Genomic DNA, 11,250 nt, shown 5'->3' with positions numbered 1-11,250 from the left:
AAGATGATAAATTTTATAATTAGGAAATAATGAAGACCATTCAATCATTCCCACAAATTTGTCAAGTCGCTCCCAGTACTCTACGTATAATTGACCCATTACTCCACGTATAATTGAAGCCACTGTAACCCAAGTTTACTAATATACACTTGTTTAATACAACATGAAATTCATCAAGTCGATTTTGATTTTTAGAATGATCCCTTTTTTTTCAAAACGATAAAGGGTTTCATTAAAATTTCCTCCGACAATCTGAAGTAGATTAGACTTAGAAGATAAATAATCCAATAGAGACCATGATAAATATTTTGAATTATCTTTAGTCACCCATAAACACCTATAAAACGCCATTTATGATCTACGATCACATCAATATGGTGAGCAGAGAACAAAAGCAGGCGAATATCAATCGAAAAGTGTCACATCAGGCTCAAACCTCCCCTTTTACCCAGAGCTCGATCATAGTCAACATCAATACCATTAGGGAATCCTCATTTCTCTCTAATATGAACCATTTTATGAGACAATAATTTCATTTCCATTAAAAAAATAAAATTGGGATCTTCAAGCTTTAAAAGCTTTTTAAGAGATCAAATTGTATCGCAGTATCTAAGCCCTTATGGTTCCAACTTAAAGCACTCATTGTAATTTTGGTAGGACTGTATATCAGTCTCTGCCTAATCAATGGAACCCTAACTTCAATGAACATAGCCTAACCATCATGAAGACGAAAATCCTAAATTCTCACAAGGAGAGGACTCTATTGAATTTGAGTTGCAGTAAAATAAAGGGTTTTTTTTTCTTGGGATTGTTGGAAAGCAAGTTTGCAAGAAAGATAAATGACAATTGTATCAAAAGATAATTGAAATTGAGTCTTTGTTTGTTTGTTGTTGTGGAGGTTGTCGTGAGTTGTTGGGTCTATCTATATTTGCTCTTTGCTTTTTATAGTTTGCCTTAATTAATTTAAGTAATTTAGATTTGAATATATTCATTGATTCGGTAATTTACCTTAGGCCTTTTATTAATGGTCATTATATATAAGGAAATATTTAGTAATATTAATTGTTTTAATAGTTGTTAGTTATTAGCTATTAGTTTTTAATTGGTAGTTGTTTACATAATGGTTTAAATTAGAAGTGTTCGGTAAAATAATTATTTAATTAATTGTTTAACTTAAAATGATAAAAAATGACATTAACCGTTAAATTAGCTAAATTTAAGAAAAAAAAATGGTATGATTGATAGAAGAATTTAATTAATTTTTGTGAAATGTTGAACAATCGTTTCAAGTTTCATAAAAGAACTCATTCAACCACTAAAAGTTATTAGAAAGGCTTTATGGTATCGAATGGTAATAATTAATATAAATAAAGTTTTGACTTAGTTAAAATGTTAAAAGTCAGTTCAAAAGATATTGCCTATCATAAATTAAAACAGCTAATCTTAATTAAATTAATTAATTTAGTCATAAGGATAAAAAAATTATAAAATAGTGTAAACAAACCCCTTAATTTCTATATATATATATATAGACACACACACACACACACACACACACACACAAGTATGAAGTGGTACAACTAATATTGATGTACTACAGAAGGTGAATTGCTTTAAGCCTGATGGCTGTCCATCACAAAGCCTGCAATCGAAGTGCCAAAACGCATTTTTTCTTATAATTTCTGCAATTTTACAATTATATTAATATTAATTAATACTATTGTAACAACAACCAACAAATATCAGAGGCGCACTGCACAAAACTATGGATATATGTACACGTGGCAACATGCAAAAATGTCATCACGAAAAACAGGGTAAGTGGAGACAGTAAACTTTGTCAGAACTGAGGGAAACGCCAAAAGAGGTTAGAAGGGTTAGATTAAAGATTCCCCTGTTTGTGTGACTGTGAGTATGAGGGTGGAGAGTCACGAGGAGGTGACCCACAGATTTGAACAGTCATAATATAGTTGTTTACTATTTTTCTGATTTGTGTTCAAAGCCCTTTTTGCATGAGAAACGCTTTTGCAGCTTAGCTTCACAAACTGCCAAGCAACCCTAGATTCTGGTTCCCCATCCCATCATCATTTCTCTGTTCTTTGCTATTATTATTATTGTTTAATTAATTAATTAATTGAACTTCGAGGAATTGAATTGGACCTCCACTCATAAAATTGAATTCGAGAATATAATATTAAATTAGGTCATTTTCTGTAATCAAGATCTAAATGGAATAATTATCTGTTTAATAAATGAACTATTGGTTGTATAAATAACTTTTTTAATATTTTTTTAAAAATTGGAGATATGAAATTATAATTTTTAAATATTTAAATAAAAAATTAAATCTAATCCAACTAAATTATCGGCTACCAAATGCAATTAATGATTCTTTGGAAATATTATTTAATTATTATTGTCGCCAAGGCAACTTTCCAGAATAGATGAAGACTCATATCATTGGCTATGATAAGTCAAAAGAATGTATATACCTAGAAATTTAAATAAAAAATTAAATCAAACCAAATCAAATCAATTTACAAAAAGTGATCGTACAAATATAGGTACATATATTTAACTATCGTCGCAAAGGCGGCTTTTAAAGTACTTGAAGACTTTTTCATTCACTATAATAAAGTAAAAAACAAAGATGACATTGTTTATGGATAAAATATATAAATTTACTCGTATATTTTATTATTTTAATTTTTTGACATTTTTAATTTTAAAAAAATATACTTTTAATAAATTTTAATAATATTATATATTTTTTATATTAATAATTATAATATTTTTATTTTATGTGTAAAATTTTGATATGATATGTTATTAGCTTAACTTTGGAAAGATAACATTCACTTTTTTTTTAGCTATTTAATATATAATAAATGTTTAACCGATTATATTTCACAAGTTGAATTATTCAGTAAAATGATTTTAAAAGTTAAAATGTTTAATAATATGATTTTTAAATTAAAGTTTTCAGTAAATTAAAATAAAAATTGAAGGTAACACAATATTAAAGTAACAAAATAAAAATAATAAAATCTGATATAATTTATTTTCTTATATTTTTTAAAATGGTAGAGAGTGAGCGATATCAAAGGAACCTATTATATTATATAACTTATAATAATAATATTCTGAATTAAGTTCAATGAGTAGAAAATTTATAAAATATTAATTGTATAACTTATAATTATAATATATTTTTTATCTTACTATTGTTAATAATAAATTTGTTTATATTATTATGAGTTTAACAGTTTAAAATTCACAGAATATATATAAAATTACACTATGGTGAATCTTTTAGAAGTATTTTGTCTTATTATGCTTAATGATAAGCTGCCTTCTAATAATATGAGTTTACAAGTGATAATTATATTTACTATGTTTCGTACGTTTCGGACGTAGCATGTCCCATAAGATCTCTTCTATTATGAGCTTACCTATGGACTAATAATTGAATTATTTAATTTTATTTATTTATTTATTTTTTAATCAAGTTTCTATTGATTAATATTCCGTGATTACAATTATATATTTTCATCTTTTTTGATAAAGAAATTAATTTATTAAAAATATGGAAAATTTCAATACCCGAATATATTGATAAGTTTACCTTGATTCTTGATGCAATTAGAGGAATGTAATCTCACAATCTCTCTAATCAAAAGTACACGCCAAAGCATGAACAAGCTGTATCTTTGTTAATTCATTGAATGATTTGTTTAACAACATGACAAAGCTATTCATACTAAAATCTAAAAACCTGATCCTTAAAGGATTTAGAATAACTAATCCAACTAATGATAAGGATAAGGATTAACTAATCTAAACCAACTAAGGATAAAGACTAATTAATCCAATTCAACTAAGGATAAGGAATAACTAATCCAAATAAACTAAGGATAAGGAATAATTAATCCAAACCAACTAAGGATAATGATAATTAATCCAAATCAATTAAGTATAAGGAATAATTAATCCAAACCAACTAAGAATAAGGAATAAATAATCCAAACCAACAATGGATAAGGAATAATTAATCCAAACCAATTAAGGATAAGGAATAATTAATCCAAACCAACTAAGGATAAAAATAAAAGGGTGGCCCAATTTATTGGTGGCCCAACCCATTAACAATATTACAACTCAGAACTAACAAAAATGGGCTAACTCATTACGCCAAAGTTAGGCTCTAGTATGGCCAGGTCGTGCTACACCATTAACATATGCCTCCAATAATGTAAGAAGCCTAGGTGTGCCTTCAAGTTCCACACAACACTTGTTGAAAGCAAGATCATGAAGCTCTTGTGTAACTTGGTCTTGAACATATAAGGACATGGCTGCCCCATATCTCTTTATATGACTTCTTGTAATTGGTCCACTAGGAAGCACCAACAAATCTCCTTTGTTGTTCTCCATGCTTCCTTGAGCTCTATGGTTGAGTGGTAGCGAATCCGTATAATTCCCCCTTTCCTCAAAAAGATTCGTCCTCGAATCTTAATTAGAAGTTGAGGTACCCATGCTCCCTTGAGCTTCATGGTTGAGTGAGAGCGAATCCGTATCATTCCCCCTTTCCTCGAAAAGATTCTTCCTCGAATCTTAATTAAAAGTTGAGGTACCTTTTTGTTTGCTAGAATCTGACCACTTCTCCTTGGAATCCATGCCTTTTCATATGCTTTTCTTCTCCTTTTTAGACCATATTGAACTCCATTGGTTGCTAGAACTTGAATATGCCTTTGCAACTCCTTTGTCTCCATTGGATTGTTTCTATAGGCTGGTCTATTTGGAATGGTGGAGGCAGGAATGAAGTCAATTTGATGTTCTATTCCCCTTAAAGGTGGCGAATCACTAGGTAACTCATTAGGAAAGACATCAGAAAATTCCTGCAACATAGAAATAAACACGGAAGGCAAACTATCAAGGTTAATGTCAGCATTAGAAAATAAAACCTCCTTGAACCTAAGAAGCAACACGGGCTGCCTCAAGGCGATAGCACTCTTAACCTCTCTAGCTCTCGCATAAAATGTTTGTTTCTTTCTTTCCTCTTTCGGTGTTTCACTCTCCAACAGGTCATTATTTTGTTTTGTTTGTTCTGTGGCCTCTTTCTCCTCTTTTTCTTCACTCTTTTCACACTTTGGTTCTCTTGAACTCGAAGCCTCACTCCCATTTTCTCTCAAAGTTGAGGCCACTTTCTCAGGTAGCTTCTTTTGGTCATCATATACTTCAAATTCTTGCAAAGGATCAACAAACACACTTGAAAAAGATGGTTTAGGATCATTGATGGTCAAACAAACTTCTTTGCACAAAGGTACAAATATAGGTTGAATTTGTTTTTCCTTTTCTTCTCCCTCTTTCTTTTTATTTGCACTCGGTATATTTTCACTCATTTTATTTTTACACCATTTTTCTTTATTGGTAGCCTCAAAACTCATCTTTTGCTTTCTATATTGGCCTTCATACACTTCTTTTGAGGAAAATTATCTTAGATTGGTTATCCACTCGTCCTTTGTGAATGAATATCTATCTATATTCTTCCTTCCTTGCACCCTTCGTAACTTATTGTTCAAATCCCTAAAGTAATGAGTAGGGATAAATTTTTGGTGCATCAACTCCTTCATGATCTCCCATGGTGGTACAAGTCGCATTCCTTTTCTTTTTCTGTTTAATAGCAATTGTTCCCACCAAAACATAGCATAACCCTTGAACTCAATAGCTGCAAGGTGAGATTTCTTCTCTTCAGAATAGTTATAACATTCAAAGATTTGTTCTACCTTTCTTTCCCATTCAAGGTATTCTTCAGCGTTGTTGTTACCTTAAAATTCTGGAATCTTCATCTTGATGGATTCGAAGTGCCTATCAACCTTACCAACATCAGTGTTTTTAGCCTCCTCTTCATCATGGGCTTGAAATCTAGGAGTACGTGGATGAACTCTTGTTGCATTAGAGCTTCGGGCTGCTTTTATTTCTTGGAACTCCTCTCTCATGTCTTGAAATAGATTGTTGAAGTTTCTAAACTGTCCTTGGATTGATTCCATTAAAAGTTTCAATCGGGGATCCTCTATTTGACTCTCATCCCCACTATTATCTCTAGATTTGCTTAAACTCATTGTTAAGAAAGAAACAGAAAAACAAGAATAGATTTGAGTTAATAATAAACACTCCCTCACGTGTTTACACTCTTTAATCACTCATTGCAATTCCTCTAATTGTACTTCAGAATCTTAGGTCAACCAATAAACTCAAAAGCACGTTTAGAAACAAGGAATAAAATTTAACAATAAAAGTAAGCACAAATTCTAGAAAGAAGACTCAAAACGTAATGGATAGCAGCACAAGAACAATACAATGTACTATTTAATTATCAATTAGAGTGTAGTAAACAAGCAAACACACCCTAACAATATATAGAAGCAAAAGAAAAGCTCAAAACAAGAATAAAGAAAGTAGAATTTAAAAGATAATTTCTAGATATAATGTATGAATTTAGTTTACTACAAAGCAAACCAAATATGGACCTAGTTAATTCTACCCCAAACAAAGCAAGTAATCAAAGAAAATCAAAAAATTCAAAATTTTTTTTTATAAGGTCAGAACCGAGCACGGGCGTGCTAGATGGAAGCACGGGCATGCGTGTATACTTGGTCCGACAATTGAGAGTCAGAGCCTAGTACGGGTGTGCTTGTTGTGAAGCACGGGCGTGCTGACTTGTATTCTCCCTTATCCTTTCAATATAACCCAATTTAGTTAGGATTAGATTTTGACAAGGATTATAGTGGATAAACTAAATCTCAAAAAGATATGGACAAATAATTCTTGTTACCTTATCCACAAAGTAGTTAAGATTAGATTTTATCAAAAATTATAGTGGATAAGCTGAATCTCCACAAAATAAGGTCAAATCCCTAAGAATTAGGAACAAAATCCCTATGAATTAGGAACAACATCCCTATGAATTAGGAACAAAATCCACACAACACAACTCAAGCTTCAATGGTGGACAAATTTTTCTTACTCTTTTTTTTTTTTTTTTTTTTTTTTTTTTACATATCTAATTTATCCCATGTACCCGATTCCTAATTTGTTATATCTCGAAATAGGATAAACTGTATGACTGTAATTCCATTTTTCAAATCCTGACATTTTGAGACGGCATTGAGAATAATGTAATTCCCGTTTTGATCCGTCACATACTCACCCCCTAAAAGTTCTAACTGAAACATGCAAACAGCCTTTTTTTTTAGAAGTAAATACTAAATATGTATTATCATGTAAAACAATTGACAAATTAAATTTACGTATAGGGAAGATTTGCAGGAGATTTCCTTTCCTTAGATTGCTAATGTTCTTTGAGCTGTTTTTTGGGGCTCCCTCCCTCCCTTTATAAAAAAAATATATATATATATTTAACTTTTTTTTGTCTTATAATTTTTGAATGACTAACCCTTTGTTTGGAAAAAGAGGAAGGAAATATTAAAGGAAGAAAATAACAAAGAAAAATAGTGAGGAATTGTCAACTTTCTTTCTATAATTATTTTTCTATCTTTGAGTAGTTGTGTTTTAATATAATGAGGCGAAGAAAGTAAATTTATTTTCCTTTGTTTGGAAAGTGTCAAATTTTTTAAAAAAGAAAATATTGTTATTAAAAATTGACAATTATGTCCTCACTTAAATACTTAAGTATTTAAGATATTCTCAAAGTTTATTAATTAATTTGTGGTATTTGGGTAATTTAATAAAGATGAGTGAACTTCACACTTTTCTCTCAAAATTGAAGAGATTCAAAATATGTGGACCTAGGTGGAAAATAAGTGAAATATTACTTCCCTCAATATTTTTCTCCACTTTTCCAAATAACGGAAAATATATTTTCCTAGATATTTTTCGTAGTTATTTTCATTCCTTCAAAAAAAAAAAAAAAATCTCATTCAAAGAAAGGGTAAATGCATAAATTCACTCGCACGCTATACATCAAAAAAATTGCGGCACCCTCAACTTTACTTTGATCTATTGAACACATCAACTCATCATATTATGTCTATTAAACACTTCAACTTGAAAAATTTATTAATTATTCCAACTTATAAAATTAGATCGATTAAGAACTTATTGGATAATTGAAATTGTAAATCGGTGTTCCAAAAGCTACTGTAACACATATTAAATCAACATTTTATATATAAAAATAAAAAATATTTAAAAAACAACTATTGTTGCTATAGTAGAAATGTCAATATCACAGATTTTTTTTATGTAAAAGTAGAGAATTAATACTATACAATTAAAACTGTGGAGCCAGTGTTAGAGAAGAAAAAAATTTTCAAAATTAAAAGAGCACAATAAAAATAAAATTTTTGGACTATGGGTGTGAAACAACCCGAATTTTTATTTTCAAAACATTTTCTAATTAAATTTAATGAACCGACAGCCTGGAAATTCATATTAATATTTTAGTGCGAACACTATGACAAACCGAACCGGAAACCGATTAAAAAAGCCGTAAACCAATTGGAAATCAAACATTTGGGCCGAACTGAACCGAATCGAACCGGTTCGACCCAAACCATCTAGAAAATTCTCTTTTTCTTTTTATCTCCAACGCTAAACTCACCCCCCTCCCTCACCAGCTCACCTCCACTCCATCGGCACTGCCACCACCGCGCCACCTCCTCCTCTTCTTCTTCCTTTCTTTTCTTTTGTTCCTTTCCTTTCTTTCTTTCTTCCTTTCCTCTTCATTGCGCCTGCGTTTTTGGCGAGACAGCAGCAGATTGCGCGACACCTCTAGTCGATCGGGCCTCCTCGCGCGCCACCTCGCTGCAGCTTGACGTCGCAGCAGCTCTGCCAGTAGCTCCGCCCTCTGTTACGCCAGTTGCAGCTGCACACAGTTCCAGCGCAACACCAGACCGCGCCACCGCTTGCTCCACCACCAGATCGCGCCATCGCCTAGCCCTGCCGCCACTCCAGCGTGCCTCCGACCACCAGGAACGAGCCTGTCCAGCTTCTTCGCGTCATCTCCGCCTGCCTTTGCCATTGTCAGTCGGACCCGGCCACTTCCGGCGCGCGTAGCTCCGATCCAGCGCGAGCAAACTCCCGATCTAGCAACAAATTCGAGAAAAGATTATATTTTGGGGTAACAAAATTAATTTTAATAATTTTAGTTACTTGAATTAATTTTATTATTGTAGTTAATTAATTTAGTTAATTTAATTTAGTAATTGTGAGTAGTTAAATTAAGTTAATTTAATTTTCAGTATTGATTTATAATATAAATGTCGATTCACTTAAAATCCTTTGATTAATTTATTGAGGAATTTTGATGATAATATCATGAATGGAATGAAATGAAGAATTGAGAAATTAAAGGTAATGTTGATGTTGATATTGGGATGGAGGATGAGAAAATTGAATTGATTAATTGCCCGATGGATGGGCTGTGTGGTTTGGATTTATTAGATAAATTGTTGATATTTTAACAGGTGGATAGTCCAATTTTTAGGGGAGATGTTGCCGAAATTTCGGTAGAAAATAAATAAAATAGAGTTAGATAGAGAAATAGAAATTTAGATATAAAATAAAATTCTTAGAGTGGTCAAGAAATACTTTGTCTAATAGAATTAATTTTGTGTCATTCCTACCTTGCTTAGATCGCCCGGGTCCATCTAGTGCTCCTCCAGGACAGAATCAAAGCTAGAACTTCGCTCTCCACCACTGTCAGTAATAATAAATAATGCATGTCAACACTGCATTTGCATAACATTACATTTTTATATATTTACATATTGTATTTTCTCATATATATTATGTTATGATCACTATAATTATACTTATGCATAATTGTGCATTTGGATGAAATTGATGTATTTTGATAAATGAATTGTTTGATTATTTGTGCTGTGTATATACTGTGCTCTGTTTGTGTGGAGTTGGGATGAAGTGGGTCACCATGGGTTTGTGAGGACGGTCGATAAATATGGATCTTGATGAACTGATGAAAATGGACCATCGGCCGGGTAAATGGGAGATCGGCGTCCCTGTGTGCACCTGATGAATTGATGAAATGATGTTGATGATATGGAAAAGAAAAGAGAGAATGTAAAATAAAATATTGAGAGGACTGGTCAAGTGAGGATTAGACCGGTCGGCCAGATATGGGGGATTGGCTCCACGGGTGCACATGTTTGAGAGGATGGGCTGTTTGAGAGGACGGCTCGTCGGGGGGTTTAGGTGACACCACTGACTAATTTCCACGTGATGTGATTATTTGAAGGTGATATTGTTTGTGGGTGCTGATGTAATGTCATATGATTGACTGTTGTGTGTTCATTCAGTATACTAGGGTGCATTTTGCTTGACTGTATGTGGTGTGTATTATTTATTATTATTCACTGAGTTGCAAAACTCACCCCCCCAACAAACCTCCCAGGTACTAGGAAGCAGCTTATTCGACTGAAGCTCTGCAATCTTCTCCGTAGAGTTACAAATGTAAACTTTATATTCATGTTATTTAATTTTGGATGTATAAATTATTCTGTTATCAGATTATTTTTGGACTCCGCAGTTATAGGGTTGTGTATTAATATTGGACTTATTGTTAGCACTACACTATAAATTAAATGTTATGTAATTAGCTGCAGGTGAACCAGTAAACCCATAACGTGATTATAATTTATTGTGAATAGGCCCTGGTTATACATTATGTGTTATTTGAGTTTGGGCCAGATGTTTGAATATGGGTTTACTGTTTTGATGAAATTGGAAAAGATAGGTAGACGTATTGGATAATTTAGGCTTACTACGGGCCTCGGGGGCCTTAAGCTTACCTGGGCCCTAGTGCCGGTCCGGCCCATGGAAACGGGTCGTGACAGGGTGGGTACAACCTCTAGCCTCTTCCCTCTCCACTAAATTTGTTCTCTCATACATGGTATGCTCTTAAAGTACATGATAACTCATCAATTTGTCACTTATCATTGGCCACGATAACTAGGAGGGGGTCTCATTAATATTATCGATGATTAAAAAGTTATTAAATAAGATGATAATATACATTTCAATTCTGCATTGGCTTAATATATAAATTTGACCCTGAACTTTAATTAATTCTTCTTGGCCACTTCAATTTTCAGGGGGTTCAATTATGACCATGTATTTTCACATTTCAATAATAATTATAGCCCTCGTCAAAATGAAATATGATAGTGCAAGGTCATTGATTGAATCGCACAAAATTATTTCATTTTGATA

The 11,250-nt window shown here is 32.2% G+C and overlaps 1 long non-coding RNA gene across 2 annotated transcripts; it reads left to right on the top strand.

Annotated features, from left to right (window-relative positions):
• The first annotated feature begins 8,628 nt into the window (after positions 1 to 8,628).
• LOC105638536 (uncharacterized) lies at positions 8,629 to 10,685 on the top strand. Of its 2 annotated transcripts, XR_016319379.1 has the most exons (3): positions 8,629 to 9,139; positions 9,654 to 9,719; positions 10,433 to 10,685. It is a non-coding gene; the product is annotated as an uncharacterized LOC105638536 (long non-coding RNA). The 2 variants fall into 2 exon arrangements; XR_016319378.1 differs by lacking the exon at positions 9,654 to 9,719.
• The last annotated feature ends 565 nt before the right edge of the window (positions 10,686 to 11,250 follow it).

The sequence above is a fragment of the Jatropha curcas genome, chromosome 2 (assembly GCF_041381405.1).
Source record: "Jatropha curcas cultivar XTBG-Jc1 chromosome 2, XTBG_Jcur_1.0, whole genome shotgun sequence".
NCBI lineage: Eukaryota > Viridiplantae > Streptophyta > Magnoliopsida > Malpighiales > Euphorbiaceae > Jatropha > Jatropha curcas.
The sequence above is the reverse complement of the archived record's forward strand: the minus strand, read 5'-3'. Positions and strand labels throughout refer to the sequence as shown.